The 24636-nt window shown below is 40.3% G+C and overlaps 1 protein-coding gene across 5 annotated transcripts in view; it reads right to left on the bottom strand.

Moving 5' to 3' along the window:
* The window catches only part of MEI4 (meiotic double-stranded break formation protein 4), a 235672-nt gene extending 212451 nt beyond the window's left edge, over positions 1-23221 (bottom strand). For 2 of the 5 annotated variants that reach the window (XM_023650678.2, XM_023650677.2), the window contains exon 1: positions 22877-23095. The gene's annotated coding sequence lies outside the window, so the exon portion shown is untranslated. Of the gene's footprint in view, positions 1-22876 lie in introns of all 5 variants that reach the window. The other 3 variants (XM_005596799.4, XM_070225167.1, XM_023650676.2) reach the window with 3 other exon arrangements.
* Between the last annotated feature and the right edge of the window lie 1415 nt (positions 23222-24636).

Raw genomic sequence — 24636 nt, 5'->3', positions numbered from 1 at the left:
CATTCCAAAAGATCAGCACCATATCTTCTAGGGCAACAAAAAACAGCATAATGCACAGGTCCCTTGGCACCAGATGAGGGCATTCAGGGAGGAATTGGTCCGTAGCTTTCCTCCCAACACTGTAACCAGTACCTACCTCCATCCATGTAACAGGAACCATTCCAGGTCAAAAGCATCAGCAATCCTGTGGCCTAACACCTGTCATCTACTTGCCCCAGGCAACTACACCAAACTTCCAAACTCCCCATTACTCCTACCCATCAGAACTTGCCTTCCTGCTGAAAACTTAGATCTGACCAACCTGAGATTACCAACCCAAACGAACTCCCGATAGCCAAGAACTGGCCTTATGATGACATCATGGCCAGGCCTAAACCTTGGTGCCCCTGGAAAGCATAGGCAGAACACAGCAGCTGCACAGGAGTCTTTTTTCTTCAGTAATGTCATTTGCATTAATAATTTCTAGAACCTTTTTTAATGCTATCTTGTGACCATGAAAGAGGGCTTTTATTGACAATAATATCAATCTATTTCATCTTATAAATGGAACACTCAAACAACAGTAACTAGCCTTAGGCTGCATCACTGGTCCAGTTTTACTCCAGGGTAATCAATTAAAGTCATTGGTTTAAAACCACAGGAATTTCCCAAAATAGCTCATGCTATAAAAGAAATGCAGATTGTTAATTCATCATAGTTTCTATGCCTAAATCTATCCTTTCAATTACTATAAGAAAATTGTAAGAATTGGGTTTTACCTCCATACAAATTTTACTGAAATAAAGAAAACAAAGAAAATTATTAATTTACACATACATTGGGTAATTTATCTCAAAAGAAAACTTTTATCTAAATGCTCTACCTAAGTTATTTGATTTGTGTATGAAAGCCTAAATTGCAAACATGTAGACTGAGGTAATTATTTTCAGACAAAGATGGGTTAAAAGTAATTGAAAATGCAAACAACAAACATAAGAAATCTGGAATGGCTATATCAATAGCAGACAAAAGAAACTTCCTGAGAAGAAAATATTACCAGAGATGCAGAGGAACATTTCATAATCATAAGAAAAGGTCAGCTCATCATGCGGATTAACAGTCCTAAATGCATATGCACACAACAGCAATAACAGAGCTTCCAAATACATGATGCAAATATTGAAAGAACTGAAGGGAGAGAGAGAGAAATCCACAGTTACGTGTGAAGATTTTAACACACTTCTTTCAGTAACTGATAGAATAACTAGACTTTGAATAATAATACTGATGATATAAAAGATTTGAAAAATACCACCAAGCATCTCGAACTGATCAGCATCTGTGCCCATTACACCTTGTAAATGCAGGTGTATACATACTCTTTCCAGGTTCAAACAGGACATTTAACAAGGCAGCTCATGTGCTGGCATAAAACAATTCTCATTCAATTCCAAGACTGAAATCTTACACAACATGTTCTCTTAACCACAAGAAAAACAATTAGAAATGTCTAAGAAATGCCTCAAATATTTGGAAAATAAATAACACATTTTTAAATAAAATAAGGGACAAAAACTTATAAATGTAACATCCAGTATATTTCAAGCTGAATGATAATGAAAACACAACATATCAAAATTTGAAGGAGGAAGCCAAAACAGCTTATAAATAAAAATTTGCAGCTTCAAATACTTATTTTATAAAAGAAGACAGGTTTAAATTCAATGACATATATTTCCACCTTAGAAAATTAAACAAAGAAGCAAATTAAAGCCAAAGGAAGCAGAAGGAAGGATATTTTAAAGATATAATCAGAATACAACTAAATACGAAACAAAGAAAATTAAAAAGGCAAAAGTTACTTTTAAAGAAAGATTAATAAAATTGATAAATGTCTAGAAGGACTTATCAGGAAAAAAGAGAAATTAACATGAATCATACCAAGATCAGGAATAACAGAAGGGATTTCACTATATATCCTCTAGCAATTAAATCAGTAATAAGACAAAATTACGAACAATCTATGCTAATAAATCTGTGAACTTATGATGAAAGGAATGTATTTCTTAAAACAATATACCGACCAACACTAACAAAAGAAGACGAACAATTCTGAGTAGCCCTATACCTATAAAAGAAATTGAATGTCTATTACAAACCTCGCCACACTCATTCAAAGATCCCACTCCCATACGGGTTCACTACTGGATGCTAGCAAACGATGAAAGAAGACATTTTACCAAGTTTATACAAAATCTTTCCAAAAATAAAGGAGGGAGGACAGAACAAACCTCACAAACTTTTTGTGAAAAACAGAGAAAGAAGGAACATCACAACTAGTTTTACAATTTGATATGTATATTGGGATAACTCTGATACCAAAATTTATAAAAATATTGCAAGGGAAAAAAATACAAACCAAAATATATAATAAACGCAAATTCAAAAATCCTTTACACAATACCAGCAAAGCAAACCCAGCAATATATAAAAACAATAATCAAAATCACCCAGGAGAGTTTTTCCAAGAATGCAAGATTGGTTTACCACTCAAAAATCAATTGCTGTAATTCAACATATTAACAGAATAAACTATTTAAACAGCAACATATGATCGTCTTAATAGTTTCATGAGAAACATCTGAAAAATTCAAACTGATTCATGATTTAAAAAAAAACCCTTCGTATACCAACAAAAACAAAAAGAGAATATAAGGGAACATAGTACTCACTGTGATAAAGATCTATAAAAATCCACAGAAAACATTATACTTAATAATGAAACACTGAATGCTTAACCCCTAAGACTGGAAACAGGACAAGGATATCCACTCTTTGCATTCCTATTAAATACTTTACTGGAGATAACAGACAGTGGAATACAGAAAGAAATAAAAAGATACATAGATTGAAAAGAAAGAAGTAAAATTCTCCTTCTTAATATACAGCATGAATGTCTATAGAAAACCTTAAGAAATCTTATAACAAATAAACAATTACTAGAATTTATGAGTGAATTTAGCTAGGTCTCAGGACATAAGGTCAATATGCAAAAATCTATATCTATACAAAATCAATTTAACTTAGATTTTTAAAAAACTAATTACAAATTTAACAGTAGTTGTGAAAGACTTCTTAGTTCGAAAACTATAAAGCATTGTCCAATAAAATTAGAGACCTAAATAAATTAAGAGACATACTGTGTTCATGGAATGGAAGACCTAATATTATTAAGATCTTAATTCTCCTCATATTGACCTATATACACAATCCCAATGAAAATTCCAATAAACTTCATTGTAGAACTTGATAAATTAATTCTGAATTTTACACTGAAATAAAATAGCCAAAATAATCTTGAAAAAGAACAAACCTGGAAAAATCAAACTGCTAATATACAGACAAAGCAATCAAGAAAAAGTGGTATGAGAATAAAAACAGATACACAGATAAATGGAATAAAATAGAGTTCAGAACTAGATCCACACTTTTACAGTCAATTCATTTCAACAAAGGCACCATGGTAACTGGAAAAGTAAAGTCTTTTCAACAGATAGTGCTAGAGCAATTAGTTAAATGTATGGAAAAAATGAGCAATGTCATCTATTTAGATCTTATATAAAAATTAAATTAAATTTAGTCGAATCATAGACCTAAGTGTAAAAACTGAAATTAGAAGAAAACAGAATGAATTAGGAGATGGGAAAGATTATTTAGAGAAGTCATAAAAAGCACTAATCATTAGAGAAACACTGATAAATTAAACTTCATCAAGATTAAGTCTGCTACTCATCAAAAGACATCACTAAGAAAACGAAAAGCAAAATGACAAACTGGGAGGAAATATTCAATACATATAGCTGACAAAGGACTTGGATACAATTCTATGAAGAATTTCTATAAATCATTTAGAAAAAAGACTAACAATCCAACTAAAAAGTGGTCAAAAGACATATGTCATAAAAGAAGCTACAAAAATAGTAATCACATGAAACAGTATTCAACATTATTACTTATTAGAGAAATACAAATTAAAATCACAGTGTGACACCACTTTACACCCACAAAAAGAGCTAAAATTAAGAAGTGTGTGAAGCAACTGGGACTCTCATACACAGCTAGTAGGAATGTAAAATGACATAATCATTTTTGCAAAAGGTTTCACAGTTTCTTAGAAAGTTGAACACACATCTCCCTATAGCCCGGGAAATCCACTCTTACTTATTTACCCAAGAGATAGAAAAATATATGTCACAAAAACACTTGTACAAGAATGTCCATAGCAACTTTATTCATAATAGCCCAAAACTGGATATAGCCCATGTATGCATCAATAACAGGATGAATAAACAAATTCTGGTATATCCATACAATGAAACACTAACAAATTTTGGTATATCCAGACAATGAAATACCACCCAGCAATAAAAAGGAATGAACTACGGCCCTACTCAACACCAGGGATGAATCTCAACACTACACTGAGTGAATAATAAAGACTTACACAAAAGGGTACATACTCAAGTGTCCATTTAAATAAAGTTCTAGAACAAACTAATCAATGGTAGAAAAAATAATGTTTTGTCTAGGAGATGGGGAAGGAGATTAACAGGAAAGAAAAATAAAGGGATTTCTAGGGTGATGGTAATGTTCTATATCTTGATACGAGGCTGGGATACACAGGTGTGTTAATTTGTCAGAGCCGCCAATAGTACACCTAATATTTTCCATTTCGTTATACGTAAATTTTACCTCAATAAAATAAGTTCCTAGCAAAGATGGAGTTTAAAAGTACCAGATTTACACTTCACCATAAACAACTAGAAAGCAAAACAAAAAATATAAAACAACAGTTTTCAAACATTGGGCAGAAAGCAGTGCAGGACTATCATTCCTAGAGAAGGGAAACAAGGTGAGCCCCACACTGCGCCAGCTCAGTGTCTGAAGGCAGTTCAGGCCACAACAGGAGGGGGAATCCAACAGAGCCTGAAGGTCTCAGGGAACTGAGATGGGAATTCAGAGGCCAGAGATACAAGAATGGGTCCAGACAGGGTACCAGAGAGGAGAGCACTGTACAGAGCAAGACATCTGCAGAGGGGCTCCCTCAAAATTTTTATGGTTTCCCTCAAAACTTGTGCATGCGTGAAAACAAACTATCAGAAGTCCAGCAGATCCAATGCTTTTCCTTCTGATAGTAAGTAACAAGGGCAAATCCCTTAAAGGAGGAACATGAGGGAAGGTTAAACGAAAGAAAATATCCACTTGCATCCCACTTTGACTACACACGGCTGTTGCTGTGAGAAAAACATGAGAAAGGAAGGCCAAGAAAGGGCAATCCCTGGAAATGTGACTCTTCACGAATGCAGAGAACACAAGGTAGTCCAAAAGGCAACAGTCTTACTGCTTCCTCCTCCTTTATCCCACTTCAGTGGCTCTCACACTTGCACCTGCCTTGGGACCACCTGGAGGGCTCATTGAACGCGGACTCCCAGGCTCCACCAGCAGAGTTTCTGACTTAGTAGGTCTGGAACTGGCCCGCTAATTTGCATTCCTTATGTGTTCCCTGGTAATCCTGGCATAATTAAATCTGATGAGAGATTTAATTAAAGTCAGAGTACAAAGGATGACACCCTGGGGTCACCCTAACCTCTCGGCTCCCTACCCAAAAGCTCTTAAACTCATATTCAATGGGTCTCTAAGAAAGTGAATGCCTGGAATGTGTAAAGCCGACATCCAACTACATCACCGCTTTACTACAAAGCACCCAAATATCACTTGAGAATCTTATTCAGGGCTTCATTGGGGTTTTTCATCCTCTTCTGAAATCCAGTGGTAGTTTAACTTTTATTATTAATGGTAAATCATTACAACAACTAGAACCATTTCATAGTAAAGCATAGCTGCAATTTATGACTGTGATGATAAAATGAAGATAAAACAAATAATTGATACCATGATGATAGATAGATTAAGAGCCATCAAGAGATAGACCAATGTTTTTAAGGGATCTCTCCATATAAGTCCTTGTACTTGTGAGTGGTTTCAGGAAAGATAAGAAGATTTCAGGAATTCTGGACACTGACAACCCAAGCTGTCAAAGGCAGTTCAGCCACTAAGCTGGATGGCTGATAAGCTCTATCTGGCCTGGCTCAACCATGACTGTCTAACTCAGGCCATTAAATCACTGCTCAACCTAGATCAAACATCAAAAAAGACAAGAAGAGAAGCTTGAAAAGGCCCCCTGCACAGTCATAAGAATGAAACACCTCAGGGTCCTTCCACTGAAACTGTACCCAAAGCCTCTGCTTCTACCCTCATTACAGTTCACAAGAGCCCCTCAGAACCACTCACAGGTACCATGAGCTTCTGTACAGCAATGAATGTGCACGTGTGTGAATGAACACTTTATTGTAAAGGAAAATTTTTTATTAGTAAATACACGGATAACCAGAATTCTGTGAATACTGGTGTTTTTATCCATGGTTTCCCCTCCCTAAATTTTCATTTTATAAATCAAGGTATTGAGTTTGAAGAGAAGATTTATACATTCAGTACTTATGTTACAATAGTGGGCTCTGTTTTGAGTAAACTAGGCAAAAGATACATTAACTGCATGTGAGCTAATTTTGACTCTCAACTTTTTAAAAAATGGCCTTGCTTGATATTTTCATGTTTAGCTTTAAGAAGCACTTTTAAATTAAATTTTATTCCCTCAACATGGAAGACTTCTTAAACTACACATATGATATAAACGATAAAGAGGGGAAAATGACAAATTTTACCACATTAAAATTTCAAAAGTCTGTTCATCAAAAGATACCACAGAAAAGTAAAAACGTAAGCCAGAGCCTAGGCAAAGGTATTTTCAACACACACAGACAATAAAGGATGAATATTTATAGCATCTAAGAATGTCTATAAATCAATAAAGATGATCCATTAGAAAAAATGGGCAAAAGAGATGAACAAGCAAGTCAGAAAAAGTACGAAAATAGTATGCCAATATTTGAAAGGCTGTCACATATATATGCAAAGAGGCATGTTCAAAACTGTTCACACCTTCATTGTAATAAAAATTACAAATAATCTAAATACCTGTTAAAAGAAGAAAGCTAAATAAATTGTGGTATATTTACGCAATCAAATACTATTAAGCAATAAAAAATGAACGAACTAAAGCCACACACATCAAAATGAATGAATTTCATAGTTAAAAGAAAAAAGCAAGAATTAAAAATGCATATGATTTTATATCATTAATATAAAAAGTACTATATATTGCTTAGCAATATAACCACTTGTAGCAAAACTACAAAGAAATGCATGAGGTGATACATTCCAAATGTATCCAAATGTGATAATTCCTTCTGTGGGGAAGGGGGGTGTGAAATCAGAAAGCGGAAGGGTTTCTTCTGGCTTGCAAAGATCCGGTATTTGCTGCAATATTCTTTATGCATTTTTGTATGTCTTAAAATGCAATAACATATATGTATTTTAAAGGTTTTATTTTCTATTGGAATGATTGAATGCTCTTATAAGTGATTTAAAAACAAGGGCCTAAAGATGAGATTTGAATAAAGAATTCACATAGTTAATATAGCCAAGCCCAAGCCACTGCTAAAGGAAGGAAGCATTTACTGTGGATGTGACCAGGAAGGGAGAAAAGCTGTCTTTTCAGAGCTCTGCTCTCTCGCAGCAGAACGCCACCTTTCAGTTCTTCCTAAATACCTCCCTGAACTCTTTCCTCCACATCTACACAGAAAACACCATTAATAAGCTAGTATCACCTGCTTCCACATTTTAGAAGGGATGAGCAATAAATTATATCCGTTGTCAGAAATGACTTGCAACATCAAAGTACACACGCATATTTGAACTATTTTTTAAAGTGCCAAAAAACTCTTACAGATAAACAAGGCTAGAATTTTATTAGGGTGCCATTCATAAAATTCTTATAAGAACCTGCACACTAAAGGAGGTCATGGCAAAAACTTACTGAGCTCTTAAGGCAAAAGCTGAAGTCCACCTCTTCCAGGAAGCCTTCCCTAACCATTTCAGCCCACAGTGATTTCCCCTTTTCTCAACAATTAGGGGAGTACTCATCACCTGAACCACTGATTCTGGCTCTTAACAACGATGCGCTCTTGTCTTTTCTCTCTGGTAGGATTAAGTTCCTGGGGGGTCAGGGGCTACGTCGTGTTCCCCTTTTTCACTCCTCCACCAACACCTCCAAGAGCCAAGAGCGTCTGAGTAAGTAGATATATTCTCATTGAATTGGATAGCAGAAGGACTAAGGCCCAGACTTTAGAACAGAGGGCCTGCAGGCTGAACCCAGCTCTGCCCTTTGCCAGCTGAATGAGAGTAATTTCTGCATCTCGTTTCATCCATAAAACGAAAAATATATTAGTAACATTCTCATAAGATTGTTTTAAAGACTACGATAAATCATGGTTGAAAAGCACATATGACAGTACTTGGCACGTGGTAAGCAATCGAGAATTGTTAGTTATTTTCATTACTACTAGTACTGACTGGTACCACCATTACAGCTAGGCTATTACACTACTATTTATTTGAAGGGGAGAAATGAGTCTTGGAACCACATAATTCCTAATTTTGTGCTCTCCTGCCCAATTTTATTAGTTTAACCATTATATTGACCAATGTCTTCCCTGACACCCAATTAGGAAGCCTGAATCCAAATGCAGTTCTGGTGTAACTAGAAAAAAAATTAGTTAATTCTGTACCCAAATGTTCACTTCCCTAGACAAGGGCATTTGTTTACTTAACAAAAGCTCCTATCATGATGGCTGTTATTAACTAAAGTTTACACTGACCTTTTTCCGTGATGTCCCTAGTGAAATTATTCTGTATCATTCCAATATATCTTATAAATAAAGACATTTTCATACATCTACTACAAATACAGGTTCTTTTAAAACATGCCGCCTCTTCCCATTTAAAACAGAATGTAAATAAGCAATTCATTTGTTCAGTCATTATTCTCCCATGCCAAGGACATTTGCAATGCTTTGGTATTTAGCAATGATAGATTTATAGCATTCTGCTGAAAGCTCCTTTGTGATTAAAATACATTTTACAGCAAATTAAAAATAAGTTTAAATAAGCAGCTGTGGGATTTTTCAGGTACTCTGGCCAAATATGATTCTGCAGATTTAAATTCAGAATAGTTTGGCACAGCACTAAGTGCTGACAGCATCATTGGGTCTGGAGAGAGGTGCAAACACTGAACAAGGAAAAGCATGTGTCAGTAATTCACAGGTCAGGAGTCAGCTCTCCTGAGTAAGGAGAGTGTGTCTCTTTATTTTGTTCTTACATCCCATGACCGTTCTTTGCCGTGAGGAGATTCCTCCCTCTCAACCCGCCAGTAGATAGATCACCTGTTACAATGAGACGTTCTGCTGACTTCAGTTGTTTTAGTCCATTAAGGACTCAATATGCAAGTCATTAAACCACAAAAGACAGCAATCAGTCTGGAAATTAGGCAATCCTTGCATTCCCAGTAATCTTAACCCCACCATCTCCTTAGAGTAGATGGATGAGCTTTCCTAATCCAACGCTGATAACTCTGTCCAGGCAGGCAACACGTTTCCTAGATCTGCTCATGCTTGGAAGGCCAGCTGAGATTCCAGCCCACCTTGGCCCTACTTAATCTCCTATTTGCAGGGCCTACATACACCTGCATTTCTGCCTCCCTTGCCCTGCTAACACCCCTTCATTCACTAACTCCAAACACGTGTTAATACAGAGTCAGTCCACTAGCTGAGGCTGTGATCAATTTGAGAGAAAGGTCTTGCAGCTGTAACATACACTGTCAATCAAACCAAGATGATGAATAGCTACGGTGAGCGTATAAACAGGAAATTCAATGATTTTTTGTTACTTTAAAATAAACATTTGTATGCAATTACCCAGCAAACTGTGACCTTGAGTCATTAGAAATTGAAGCCAGTGATAAACTACATTTTTCCATTTTAAGCAACATTTGTAATTTGAGAATTGTAGTATTTCACTCCCGGAATCCAGCTCAGATAATAGTTCTGTCAGAAAACACCCTTGCAGCACAAGGAAATTAAGTGACCATTAATTTATGAAATTGAAATACCAAAAGAACAATTCATAAATTTACCAGCTGTACTTCTGTGAAAAAAACTGGGAAGCATCTTTTGCTTTTGGATGGTCAGATCACATCAGAAACATAAATACGATGGTAATTCATGCATTTATTCAACAAGTATTTTTTGGTCACCAGCTACGTCCAGAAAATACAGCAGTAATGAAAATAGATGAATTCTTGAGCTCACGTTGCTTATATTCTAGTGGGGGGAGCCATAAAATCAATAAATAAAACATACGTATGTGAAAGTGTGATAAACACAGCTGAGAAAATTAACTCATGTAGGACTGAGAGATAAGGTAAAGGATTGTTGCAATTTTAAATAAAGTGGGGTCTAGAAAGGCCTCAATTAGCAAATGACTTGAGGAAAGATACAAAGGGAGGTGGGGGAGCAAGTTATGCTGATGTGGAAGAGCATGAAAGAGCAGGCCCAGGAGAGGGAAGCTGACAGGCCTGAGGTAGGGGCTGTGATGCGTAGAGCACTTTCCCCAGCACCACCTTATCTGACTTCCGCAATAATGCTATATATTAGGGTAGCATTATGCCTATGCTACAGATAAGGGTCTGAGGCTCAGCTGTGTACCACATGCCCAAGATCACACGGTAAGCACTAGTGCTGACACTTCAACCTAGGTGTTAATGGCTCAGTCCAGTTTTTCCATAGCACAACTGCCATAGCGCAGCGTCCAACTCTGTACTGCAACTTGACTGATCAAGCTAGACCATCAACAAGGCTGACTGCAATGGTCAGGCGTCTGGAGACTGCACGTGGAACTGCTGAAAAGAAGACCCAGAGGAGCACAGCATTTGAAAGGCTCCCACAAAGAAGGGGGAAGAGAGGTGTTCAATATTTCTCCAGAAGGCAGAACTAGTACCAGTACATAGAAATTACAGAGACAAGTTTCCAATAAACGGATGAATAAGACATCTAGGCGTAGGAGCTGTCCAACAGTGAATGGAATGGGCTGTCTTGTGAAGCTCTGAGACTCCAGTTACTGGCGCTACTCAAGCAGAGGCCGAATGGCCATCTGTCTGAGATGAAGATAGATTTCAGCACGGATGTGAAGGCTACGTGGATTGACGGATGTCTTTCCAATTCTGAGTCTACAATTACACAAGCACCCAGGCAGTGCACTGTGGCAGTTAAAAGTCCCAGCTGTGAAGTCAGACAGCTTAGTTAAAATCGTCTCCACCACTTACAAGCTTTGTACAATTAACCTCTATAAGCCTCAGTTTGCTTATCTGAAAAAGGAAGCAAATAACAGAAGCTACCTCATGGGGGTTTTTGAGAGAATTAAACAAGATAACCCACGTACAGTACTTAACACGGTGCCTGGCACACAGCGAAAGCTCGTAAAGCTTAATTCACACAGATATGTGCGTTTGGGAGCATGTGGACAAAATGCACATATATAAAATGTGTGCAGATTTGTTTCTCTATCTCTGTCTTTACTCCTTTATTCAGTGGCAAGAAGAGTTTAATGTCCAAAGCTGAATTGTTACAGCATAGTAAATTACAACATGATGATACTAACAATTATGGCAATAATAAACACTTAGCCTCTTAGCCTAATGAGGTCAGATTGTCTCTCTTTACCAGGAAACATGCACAAAAGTTCATCTTTTAAACATTTGAGGCACCAATTTAAAACTTGTGAAAGAAAAAACATTTTCTTAATTGAAACAACTATTAAAAATTCAGAATCTTTCAGCATGAGAAAGAATAATTAACAATCTGCACCTGTATTTATTGTGTGCATATGTACTCAGGTGTACATGTGTATGTATACACACAGACACGCTTTCTATTTCAAAATTAGGGAGCTAAACTAGAAAGCCTATGGTTACTTTTAAATTACTTTTTTTTTAAGATTGGCACCTGAGCTAACAACTATTGCCAATCTTCTCTTTTATCTTTTTCTTTTTTTTCCTTCTTCTTCTCCCCAAAGCCCTTCAGTACATAGTTGTATATTCTAGTTGTGAGTGCCTCTGGTTGTGCTATGTGGGACACAGCCTCAGCATGGCCTGATGAGCGGTGCCATGTCTGCGCCCAGGATCCAAACCAATGAAACCCTGGACTGCCAAAGCAGAGCGCACGAACTTAACCACTTGGCCACAGGGCTGGCCCCTAAATTACAGATATTTCTTATCAGGGTCAAGTATTTTATGCATATGTGTCTATATTAATAGAAAATGAAGGAGAAATAACCATAAAAACTTGCATCTGTATGCTGGAATCTGGAGATGCTTCTAGATGGTGGAGAGTGGGTTACAATTTTAGATTAATTTGCCATCACTCTTTTGTCACTCTGGATAAACTGACGTTTATTATTCATCGAGAAAACATTCAAGAATGGACCTGAATGATAAAAGGAAGCCTCCACTTTCAGACAATGTCACTCTATTTTATTTCTGCAGTAGGATGCTCAGTGCTTTTAGAAAGTCATAGTATGATACACTACAGAAAAAGAAAAAATACTCTCAATAACAGTATTGGTATGTTACAACAGCATATGTATGGATTTATAGCCAGCATCATGTGCAACCCTCCCAATAACCCTGTGACATATCTGCTATTATCCCTGCTTTATCAATATGCAAACAGGGGCTCAGGGAACAACTTGCTCATTCACATAGTAAGAAATGAAGATACAACTTGACTCTAAAACTTACCATCTTTCTGTACGGTCTACCATATGGGCACACTAAATTAGCATAGCTTGGCACAGATAATCTATTTTAACAGATTTAAAGTATAACACAATCTATTTAACACCAAAACTATATTGAATATAAGTTATGGACTCTTAAGAGCTTCGTGTCAGTAGGAATGATCGAGTCTGTTACCCAATGACAGAATCAGGAGTCCAACCCAGTCTCCATGGACATTACAGTACTGAAAATTTGATTAACTAATGATCAGTCCTTAGAAATTCCTTCCAGACACTCTATAACCTCTGCTTACGAATCCTAGGACAATCTTTCAAAGCAAAACAGTATAAAGCTCACTTTTCCGAGTCACCCTGCAAAGATGTGAAGTGAGCGATGACACTCTTTCCCTGCAAATCCCCCATACCCATTTCTCAGAACATCATAATATTGAGCCTCTTTCCATTCTGGCAGCCTCCTCTGATTGTTCTCTGATTTGTCCAAATCCCTCTTTGGACACCTGGTATTAAACCTCCAGTTTTGCAATGAAGACAATCAGTTACAACCATTGACCCTTCGTCTTAACACCACCTGAGATGGTATTAAGTAGTTGAATGGTCAGGTCTCAGTGATGATCAGATAGACACCATGGGGAAACAAATAAAAATCTTTTTTTTTTCAAAACTGCTTTTCAGCTAGATCTGTAGTCACACAACTAATTCTGTTAAGAACCAGAAACACTGGGGCCTCTCTAGCTCCACCGGCCTTCGCGGCCCATGGACAGCCTAGCCACCAAGGACTCATGCTGCTCCCAAACCATGGCACGCTCTCCTGATTGGGAGCCTTTGTCCAGGAGGCTCCTTCTCTGACAAAAAGACCCTCCCCCAACCCCATCCTGCAGACTCTCTGCTCACCTCAAGGCCAAGTTCAACTGCCCCTGTCTGAAGTCCTGGAGATCCATCCTCCTCCATCCTTGCCCTGGTTCTGTTAACAGCTCCCTGATCTGCACTTCCACAGTACTCTGGAAATGCTCTTAACACAAGGCAGTATCAACAGCCATTCACGGGGCTCTCTCCCCTACTAGACAGTGAGTGAGCTCATCAGGGGCTTGGACTATGCTTTCATCTTGAATTATTTCTAGCACGGGGCTCAGTGGGAAGATTAAGCGATACTGTGCATGAATGACTATGACAAAGGGCGGGGAGTGACACTGTTCACAGAAAGGAGAGACTAATTCCAGCTAAGGGATCACAGAACGCTTCATGAAGAAGACAGTACTTAAGGGAAGACAGGAGAAGTTAGGGAGACTGCATGATATGGAAATGAGGACCTGCTTGGTTACGTGGACAAAGGGAAAGGCATCAGCCAGCACGAGAAGCCAAGAGCCTGGCTGGAGGATGGAGCTGCAAAGGGAACCAGAAACATCTCCTGGACACCTCTGCATACTGGACACTGTGCATTCACTTCACATTCAGGGCCTCACTTTATTACCTCGTTTAAGGATGCTGTGGTATGGAACGTAGGAGCACTGTTTCGAGCTAAGGAAATTGAAGTTCAGAGACAGTAGCTTTCTCAAGTCTATCCAGTTAACAACTGATGGAAATGTATTTTTTTTTTTTCAAGGAAGATTAGCCCTGAGCTAACTGCTGCCAATCCTCCTCTTTTCACTGAAGAAGACAGGCCCTGAGCTAACATCCGTGCCCATCTTCCTCTACTTTATAAGTGGGACGCCTACCACAGCATGGCGTGCCAAGCCGTGCCATGTCCGCACCCGGGATCCGAACCGGCGAACCCCGGGCCGCCTAAGTGAAGCATGTGCACTTAACTGCTGCGCCACCGGGCCGGTCCCTGGAACTGTATTTTTAACATTCATCTTTCTACACACGTTCTTTCTACAATACAGTTCCGGGGCTTGGGAGTAGGAATTAAGTGTACCCTGGGTAGAAGTGGGCCTCCCTGAACTGCCCCGTGGTCATCTTATGCCCAGCCTGACACCCACCTCAGCTTATCACCACAGCAACCTGTGCACACACACACACACACACACACACACACGCAGGCACGCTAACTCCAAAAGCACTGTCCAAAAATGCTGCACATCAAGCAACCCTAAAAATCCCCATGAAAAATCATTCAAATATGTCTCGCAGGGGCAAGAACAGCAAAGGGTCTAGGAGAGCAGGTTAAGGAGCCAGGCTTCCTAGCTCTACCCCTTACTAGCTGTGTGACCTTAGACAGGTTCCTCAACCTCTCTGTGTCTCAGTTTGCTCATCTATAAAATGGGAATCAAAACAGTACTTAACTTATAAAGTTGCTGAGGAGATTCAATTATTTAAGGCACGTGACCCCTGTGAACTTTATCTGGCACACAGTAAACACTCAAGGCAATGCCTGGTCCACTTGAGACTAGCAGGTGGCCATGATGCAATCCTAGGCCCACTGTCTCCGAAGCCTGTGCCTCCGCGTGGGCCTGATGATAAGTCTATTGAGAACTCAGGGAAGACACGTGTGGCTGACGTGAAGAGGAGGAAGATGGCTTCGGAGCGGGCCAGAAGCTCTGAGGGATGAGGAGAACCGAGACAGGCAGACAGAGGGCAAAGGAGCGCTTCAGATGCGGGGCCAGAAGAGCACACAGCAGACGGCACACAGATACCTGTGGAAGAGCGCAGGATCTCCTGGGCTAAAGAATAAGGCACTTCAGGGAATAAAGGGAAATAACAGAAGATAGGGAAGTTGAGATCTTGACAGTCAGGCGGAGGAGTCTGAACTTCCTGCAGTGGAGGCAGGAAACAGGCAGAGTCTTCCGGGTGGATGCGGGAAGGGATCCTGGGGTGTTAGGAAGAGGATTCGGCTGTGTGGAAAGGAAACAGGGACTACTGACCCCAGGCAGTAAGGAAGGGCTGGAAGGAGAACACCGCCAGACTTGCAGTGTGCACAAAGAATACGGGGAGCTCTGAAAGATGCTTCTGAAACGGCAGGGCTTGCTGCCCAGGCGGAAAGAAGGAGAGAAAGTGAGGGAAGACTCAAATATGATGCCAATATTAGGTTGGTGAAGTGACGGGGCCCAGTCAGAAACACACACTAAAATTACAGGAAAGTATAAAATGTACAAAAGGATGCTGATAAAATATTTACTCCAACCGTTTGAACTATTCTCTGAAGTTGTTTCCTTAATTCTTTACTGAACCTTAGCTTTTTATCAATGAGTGATGAAAACGAGGGAGGCACATTAATAATTGAAGAGGCCAGCTTCCTGCCATGCAGTTTGAATCAGTGCCTTCTCAGTGATCTCACGCAGTAGTCACATTTTTGGAACATACTGGGAATTTGTCTATTATTTATCACTAAAGGGTTTCACAGCAGCAATCTAGTATGAAATGGACTGTGGGGTCTTCAAGCTGAAATGCTTGCTTCATTTGCTGTCTGCTGTTATGCCAGAGTTAGTTACCAGAATGCACGCAGCTTCTACAGTATCACGATTTCGGTTTTGGGAATCTGATTTTGATGAACAGAGTGTATCAGAAATATACGCAATTTTTAAACTTATTCATCATATAGACGAAATAGTGCTGAGTAATTATCAAATCAATAGATGAATGATGGATGGTAGACGAATTTTTTTAATTGAAGACAAAACAATCTTCATAAGAATGGATTATTTAGGAGCAATATCTATAAGAGAAATAACTTTTTAGAAAGCAGTAACTTCTTAAGAACTACCTAAGTGTTTTTTGCACTGTTATAAAAAGTCAGATTGTCATGAGAAGTTTATATTCGGTCAACAAACATTTGACAGCATTTATTGGTTTTGCCAGGCATTAGAGATAAGGAATGCCCCTTCCTTCAGGGCTTTTCCTCCACTGGGGGAGGCAGACAAATAAGAAAATAAATAAAATACAAACTAATGCATGAATAATACAACATTAGATAAAGTATACAAACAGTTCAGAAGAGAAAGAAAGTAGCTTTCTCCTACTATTGTTCTAAGAGATAAAAAGGAATGGATCATAAACAATCAGCTACTGCAAAATCCATTTTGGGGAATTTGAAAAGAATCACAAGTATGTTTTGTTTGGTTTTCTAATCTTGCAAGAGACAGATATTCATGAAAATAGAAGGAAGGCATGGGAAAAGGAGCAACTAGCAAGCAGCCTCTGAAATATATTTCCTAATAATTACATTAAAGATTAAGAAAGTCATATCTCTCTCCGACAATCAAAATTACTTTCTAATGGGTTGTTTTCATTCTTCTATTCATCCTGATGAAACCAAAGCACACATTAAATACAAGAGGATTTATTTCCCAGAGTTCTGCCATGGTGAAAGCAACCTAATCAAAAATGAAACGGGGACTGAGCTCCTGGAATAAATCAGAAGGAAGAATGAAAGAAGCTGGCAGATATTTTGGAGGCCTGTTAAAAAATAAATTAGACTTTCAATATAAAACTTGACTTAAATAAATGGTATACTTAAGAACCTACTTCAGAACATTTCCTTAAAGTCAATTTGAATATCAATCAAAAATAGTGCATTTCAATATATTTTGTTATATTTCCAAAATGCAAGAGGTATAGTGATGAGCATAAGCACAGATAAAATGTCTAGAAAAAGGGAACAAAATACTAAAAAATCTATGAGTCTGCTAATATCTGCTGTTCAGATTTGAAACCTAAACAAAAACTTCAGCGAAATACTTTAAATAGTGCCCCTTAAAATAATCAAAAGATGGTTAGGGTACTTTTGATATTTTGAGAAAAAGCAAAAGAAAACTGGGTAGCAGACATAGCCCTCTAAAGATCTGCAATTTGTCAACTACTTTACTCCCTTGATAAACAGCCTTTAAACAGAGATAAATCCAATAACAGGGAAAAAAATCATCATGAAAGACAACTGTTCATATGACATGTGACGCTTAAATCAGCAGAGGTGGGGAGAGTGGAGTGGGGTGGGATCCTGTCCTCCCTTACATTTGCAAAGCAAGGAAGGAGGAGGTGTTGACCCTGCTCACACTCATGGGAGGCAGTAAGCCTTCCAGGTAAAGTTACCAGGCTCAGCTCAACACAGCATGATCAGACCACACATGGAAACAGAGATTCTGTTCCAGGCACCCCATTTTAAACAGATAGAGATGGTAAAGGAACTCAAAACCTGCTGTCTGAAGAACAGAGGAATGAAATGTAAATGGGACTTGTTCCATGAAAGCCCAAGGAACAGGACAAGGACAGTGGATGGAGTTGTGTATACATATTCTGTCAGTCAGATGTGTCTAAAGACATGTGAGAGAGCTTTAGGAGTGATGAGTTTCCCATCGTGGAAGGCGTTCGAGTACAGAGAGACAATATAGGGATGGGGCAGAAGGTACCCAAAGTCTGAGCAGAAAGGTTAAATAGATCACATTCCAGGACCATTTTCACCCTGAGAGCCTATGATTATAAGAAGTGGAAGCCATAGTCACTGACTTTGGGGGACATTCAGTGACAAATAAAAGATGTATTCGAAAAAGTGGTAAGAATACTAGATCCACCAGGGTCCAGGCAGAAAGTAAATGACACCTCAAGTTAGGTAACGTGAGGCGAGTTTAAAGAGACCGTTTCCACAAGTGTGGGCAACCTAAGGGGGTGACACAATGTCCCAGAGGCACACTTCACGTCCCCAAGGCCTAAAGGGATGAGAGGAGGGAGAAGTCACCAGAGATAGGAGAGAGAGCACAGTAGGGAGCACACCACCTGACAGGAGAGACGACTTTGAGTCCTACAGGATCATCCTCAGGACTGTGGAGGGAGCAGGGCCTGGGCGAACCTGCAGGACGGAGGGGTGGGGAGATGACCCAGAGAGCCACATGGACGATATCCAGCACAAATGCTAGCAAAGCCACATGAAACAGAGGGCAAACAAGGAAGGGCCTAGTCTGGGAGAGAGGTCGGAATATATTCTCTCTCAGGTCCCTTCCAAAGGATGCGATATGCATTCTTCTAGGTGGAGATTCACAGGCCTATTGTTTCTATCATTCTATCACACTGGCTCTTTTTCATTCTTCAGCCATCCCCTGGATTTGCTCTCGGAACTAAGTACTCAGCTGCACTCTTTGCTCTACCCAAAACAGTAGTACCATAGAATACACATGATAGGACCTGAAAATCTGAATATAGAAGCAACCAGCCTACCTGAGGGAATTTTCCATTGGATATCCTTGCTACTCATGCCTTTATTCAACAGATGTACTTAATTAACTTCTACCTGCCGGGCACAAGGCCAGACACGGGGATACATCAGTCAACAAGGTAAGTGCACCTCTGCCTGCATGGAGCCTTCAGCTGACTATCAGTCGTTCCCATCGTACAGCCCGCATTCCGTAAAGGACTCTCAGGCGTGCTGTAGATCAGAGGTGGGCAAACTATGGCCCACAGGCCGAATCTCCAGGGCCTGCTTCTATAAAACATGGTTTATAGAAAGAGCCATGCCCATTTGCTTCTGTATCGTCGATCACTGCTTTTGTGTCGCAACTTCAGAGCTGAGTAGTTGCAACAGAAAAAATATGGTTTTCAAAGCCTGAAATAGTTACTCTCTGGCCCTGTAGAGAAAAAGTTTGCCAATACTTGCTCTAAATAAAACCTAATGCTTTAAGGACATATATCGAAAGACATTACTGTCACTCATAAAACATCCCTGGGCGCCCTAGTTACAAACCAGGTCACAGGAGGGGTTGGCTTCCTGCAGCATTGTATTTCTACTGTTAAAAGTTTTGTTTTTGTTTTTTAATTCTTTCATTGCAAAGGCAGATAACAAGCAGGTATCATGTGGCTAATGTCTTCTATTAACAGCTAACTTTCTTCAGATGACCTTCACATTGTCTCATATCATACCTAGTCTTTTTTTTTTTTTTTTTGAGGAAGATTAGCCCTGAGCTAACTGCTGCCAATCTTCCTCTTTTTGCTGAGGAAGACTGGCCCTGAGCTAACATCCATGCCCATCTTCCTCTACGTTACATGCGGGACGCCCACCACAGCATGGCGTGCCAAGGGGTGCCATGTCCGCACCCGGGATCTGAACTGGTGAACCCCGGGCTGCCGAAGCAGAATGTGCACACTTAACCACTGAGCCACCGGGCCTGCGCTCATATCTAGTCTTTTGATTGATCAGAGTTCTTCCACATCATTGAAGGCCCATTTTTACAAAAGATCCTTCTCTATGAATCACATCAAACAAATTTTGACAAGGGTGACTTTAGATTATCTTTTAAATTGAATGTAAAAGCACTTAGCCAACGCTCAGGCAATATATAAATGCAAAATCACAGCAAGAATAGTACCTTTGCCTCTCTGCACACAGAAACATGAGTGGATGCTTATTCCCCATCACTTGAGTGGACAGCATTAAAATTTAAAATGAAAGAAAAAAACTAGCTTTCATTAGCTGTTATTAAAAATTCCTAATAAGAAATGACAGGATCTGAGGTGGCTGTAGTTCCTCCAAAGGATGTTAAGAGGCTGAGTGGTGGCTGCGGCTGACCATCGATTTGCCATTCCCAAATCTCTTTTCCTTCCCTAGTGAGAATCAATCTAGCATGAATAAAATTAAATGGCCACTTAGCTCATCTTTAGTCACTATAATGCAGCAATAACTAGCTTGAGAAAGATCCTCGCAAAGCCTTGGTTCTTGAAAGTTTTCCCACCCCACTAACCCACTGATAAAATACATATAAAGCACGGAAGAGAGGGGAGACTGAGCCCAAAAGTGAAAGACAACCAGAAGTAAGATGATAACAGAGCGGCAGCAAGGGAAAGGGATGGCTAACTTGGTGACAAGGGAGACATCTTTTAGGTACCAGTTTAAACATTCTATCCTTGAAAATGCCTTCCTTGAAACCATTTGACCATGTTAGTTCCCCTAATACATGTGCTCTTGACATTCCATACTCGTTTCCCATCAGTTATCACAATTGCAACTGGATAATTCCTTATTTAATTAGTTGTTTTATGTCTACGTCCCTTAGTGGCAAGTGAGCTCCACTGAGCTCACTACCTGTCTGTTGAGAGCAGAAATCCCCACGGCTCACACAAGAGGAGCACTGAAAAAATGTTAACTAACTGACTTAGTGAACGAATGGATAGACAAGCAAGTCGGATCCTAGGCACTCTGCTAGCAAATAAGAAAGCTCTGGTTATTCTGTGATATGCTCCTCAAAACGAAGGGCTGACCGACATCTTCCTGTCCTTATACACCATGAGCAATGTTCAAGAATATGCACTAATTCCTACCAACCCCTTGTATCTTCTCCACCAACCATCTCCCCTCCACTCTTTCAACGTCTCCTTCTGTACTGACTTCTGTCTCTCAATATATATTCATGCTCAGGTTGCTCCCAGGTATAAAAAAGAAAAGAAAGGGAAAAAAAACAAACCTCTCCAATCACCCCCACCCGACCTAGCTGTTCTTACCAAGTTTGAAATAACATCATAATTGCCAAAACTTACGGCTGCTTGCAAATTCCCATTCTGCTTCTCTGCAGCATCTGACGCTAATAACCACTCCTCTACTCTGAAAACTCTTTCCTCTCTGACTTTGGTGGCACTGCTCGACCCCGGATGATCTTTCTATACCATGCCCTGTCAATTCCATAACCTGATATATCTCAAAATGTGTCTATTTTTTCCTCAAACCATTAATACCTCTTGCTTTTATGATTGCATCAGCCTTCTGACTGATCTCTCAGCTGTCTCCAATCCATTCTTCCCACTGCAGCCGCATGTTTACCTCAACAATGCTCCAAAGTGACCAGAGTAATTTAGCTGGCTCAATTAAATTGTGACTCTGGCCTTCAGCTTCAAGTGTCTTTGTACAGCAGAGTTTTACGTACATTTGACATACACACGCCCCACAGAAGAGCTAAAAGATTCTCTCTGATCTTCATCACAATATCCACTGGATTCCTAACATCTTTATATATGCTAAAACATAATTAAGGTAACATTTTCTAAGCTTTAACAAGGCCCCCAAAATACTGGCTTTGGAAAGCTGGTTCCAAATACTGGTATTCCCACCGACATTCGTGAAAAACGAATGGAACTTGTACTCAGAGTCATGAATTTGTCCTCCTGACTTGCATTTCCAAATTTCGCCTCTGAATTTTGTCATCTGTACTCTATTTCCCTGCTCTGAAAGTCATCCAGATTATCCATGTTCCAAATTATACATCCTTTTTACCGCACTTGATCTAAAACCCTTCCAAAGCAGTAAGTCTTCCCAAATAAAAACAAGTGGAGTAGTGGACAGCAACACACAAATCTCTGCCAAGCAACTGAGTCTCACTGCAACCACCTAATACACTGTAAATCTCTCGATTTTAAATAGAAAAAAGGCAACACAAACAAGCCCAAGAAAGTGATCCATGTGTAATTAATTTAACATAAATTTTGCTACTGAAAAATACACCCTGCTCAAGAAAAGTCCATGTTATTATGCTTTTTCTTCATTATGAGCATTTTATGAATATTAAACAGTAACTTGCTTATAATCTATGGATCCTGATGGAATTCAGGGCCAAAAAGTCCTTCTACAATTCCAGACTAGGAAGCTACCGGAAGCCTTTCATAATTCAGTCCAAGCTACTTCTCCAGTCTTACTTCTTGCCACTTTAGACACTGTGGACATACTCAAATATTGTTTACTCCTTGCATGGCTAGCCTCCTGCCTTGACTCACACTAACCCCTTCATCTGTAATGTATTCCCCACTTATGGCCCCATTCACAAACATCTGCTGCTTGTCCCTCCTCAAAGTGCCACCTTCTCCAGGAAGCTTCTCTGTCCCACAGCACTTGATCTAATCTTTCTAATGCAATTTCACCCTTTCCCCTCAATGCTTCCTACGTATCAATCTATCCATCTGCAGCACAAGCCTGTGAGGTCCTTGAGGGAGGAGACCAAGTGTGTCCCTTCCTTAACGCCTACGACACTGTACACGCTTCCTCCAGTACCGGGGGTGCTCGGGGAACGGATCCGCCAAGCTCACCCATGCCCTCAAAACACAGGCCTCCCCTTCTCCGGGAAGCCTCGGGGACCACTCTGGTGGTCAAGCCAGGTTTGAACATGCTCAGAGCCATGGAACATACCAGAGAAACCCACAAACTTGTGGGCTGACGCTTCAGACACTGCAGAAGCTCGAGTGCAGATGCGATCGACTTAAGCAGCTAAGGAGAAGCGCCGCCCTGTGCGGAGCTCCACGCGGCGCCGGGAATGGCGCGAAGGGTGGCGCGAGCCCAGGCGCGCACGAGGCGGCGCGTTGCTCCCGGCGGGCCCAGGCCGCGCGGCCGCGAGGCGCTCCCCCTGCCGTCAGGGCTGCTGTGGAGGAGCGCGGGCGCCCTCCCCCGGGAGGCGGCGCAGGCGGGCCGCGAGCTCCGCGCCGCGGGGGACACGCCGCCAGCCCCGGCCTTCCCCGCGAGCGGGGCCGGGACCACAAGCCCCAGAAGGCCCCGCGGCGCCTTGGGAGGAGCCGGCCGCGGCGGGGAGAGGGCGCCCGGCTCGGGGCCCCGCGGAGGGAGGAGGGCGCCCCCTCGGTTGCTGGCTGGAACGTGCCATCGAGGCCCTGAAGGAAAAAGAGTCCTGGACATTGAGTCCTTGTGGAAAGAGATGCGTTGATTCTCACGGGGAGGGGAACTTCAAGAACTGAGGGAAAGATGAGTTCTAAAACAAGTTTTCTTTTTCCAAACGTGAAGGTGAATTTTTATTTCTTGCAAGAAATTGTGATTATTGTAGAGAGATTTTGCGCACTTTTTACGTTTCACTTGTATTGTTAATCTATATTCTTAATCATGTTTTGCCTTACATCCTTCTACAATTCTTTCATGTATCAGAATCCCAGCTCGATTCCAAGCACCCTGAGGACAGATGCTCTGTAGTCTTCTTTTTATTACACACAGTGCTTGGCTGCTGTTGAGAAGTCTCAGCACACAGCGGTGGAATAAAATATCAAGCATTTCTACATGCAGGTCTGTGTGGCTTATCTTAGTAAATGGATGAACTTTCTGTTGAAGAGTTGTCAGCATGACTCCGTTCTGTACCCTGGACTCCATCTTGTTAACAATGTGAAACTGTGCTGACCTTGCTCACTTACCCGAAGGGCGTTTTTTGCTGAGAAAGGACTTTCTGAAGTACTATGCAAAAATATACTTTTTCTGGTAGCAACAAGATGTCCTTGAGTAAGCCATTGAACTATAACCTAAGTTTACCCTCCCTAACAAACAACTGAGGTGATTGTTCTGGGCTCTCCTTTTTGCTAATAAAAACTCCTGACTTTTACTCCTCAGGCGGACACTTTTCTGGCTGCTGTGGGAATCTGTGTTCCCCCAGTTGCAATTCTAAGACCCCAAATAAATACTGTCCTCTTGTTTTGCAAATGACTCTTTTTTCTAAATTTACACTTCTTTATTAAGACATCCTTTTGCATGTAATCAGTTATTGTAAATTTCTTTAAAATGTTAAGCAGCATTGGTCTAACCACCAGACCATTAAAGAGAGTCACTGATTTTGTCTATTGTAATTTGTTTAACATATCACTTTTCACTAATCCGGCAGCCGTAAATTTCAGGCAAACAAAGACAATTATCTTGAACTTCAAATTAATGAACACTAAATTGTTCCCTGTGCAGTCTCCGACTTCCAGTGGTTCAATTTACGATTTTTCAACTTTATGATGGTGAGAAAGCGATATGCAGTCAGTAAAAACCATACTTTGAATTCTGATCTTTGCCTGGGTTAGTGATATGCAGCACGATGATCCTCTGTCCGGGATGCTGGGCAGTGGCAGTGAGTCAGCCACGCGGTCACGAGGGTAAACAACTGAAATGCTTAACACCCATTCTGTACCCAAATA

This window comes from Equus caballus, chromosome 10 (genome assembly GCF_041296265.1).
Source record: "Equus caballus isolate H_3958 breed thoroughbred chromosome 10, TB-T2T, whole genome shotgun sequence".
NCBI classification, from domain to species: Eukaryota; Metazoa; Chordata; class Mammalia; order Perissodactyla; family Equidae; genus Equus; species Equus caballus.
Note: the sequence above shows the minus strand (reverse complement) of the source record. Positions and strands in the feature narration are given on the sequence as shown.